Consider the following 844-nt stretch of genomic DNA (forward strand, 5'->3'; position numbering starts at 1 on the left):
AGTGTGACCAGGAGTGCCATCACAGGAGAAGTCATTTGAGGCAAGACCATAATGATAAGAAACCAGACCTAGGATGAAGAGTATTCTGGGAAGAGAGGACATCTGGCACAAAGACTCTATGATGGGGAAAAGCTTAATACATTTGAAGTACATTTAAAAAACAATAAATGTGGTGGAACATTGTGGACAAGACAGGGAATGGTAGCATGGGTGTGAAGAGATAGCCAGGGTTCAGGGCGTGTCTTGTTAGGCCATGGTGAGGAGTCTAGATTGTATTAAGTGCAATGAAATGCTACTGAAGGGCTTTGAGCAAGGAAGGTACATGACCTTATAAAATATGAAGAGTGCTCTGGCTACTGTTTGTAGACCTTGAATGGCTAGTTTCATCCATCAACTGTAAGGGGAAGAGGACCATCAAATTGGAAAAGATTAAAAAACAAAGCAGCAAAATGGATTGAAGCCAAAATGGCAGAAAGGAGGAAGGCATAGCTTAAACAGTTAAAATGAGTTAAAAACTCTTGGAGAAAGGCAGAATGTACTTCAGGGAACTTGAGGTACTTATGAAAGTGACTGAGAGCCACTGCCAAAAATCAAAGGAAATGTCAGAAAACTGAGAAGACCACATGCTCTTATTTTCAATAGAGGAAAGACAAGGGAAATGTCATATGCCTACTAGAGGCAAATACATTGTTCCTAAAATCTCATGTAAAATCCTCAGAGTGACTAAAATGGTATTGGTAAGCATTTAGAAAAGAACATTGTGATTATTTCCTAATAGCACAAATGGATGTGACAAAAATGTAAAATTAAGCCAATTCCCACTGTGGTAGTGGTGGTGTTGGCG

The sequence above is a fragment of the Panthera uncia genome, chromosome D1 (genome assembly GCF_023721935.1).
Source record: "Panthera uncia isolate 11264 chromosome D1, Puncia_PCG_1.0, whole genome shotgun sequence".
NCBI classification, from domain to species: Eukaryota; Metazoa; Chordata; class Mammalia; order Carnivora; family Felidae; genus Panthera; species Panthera uncia.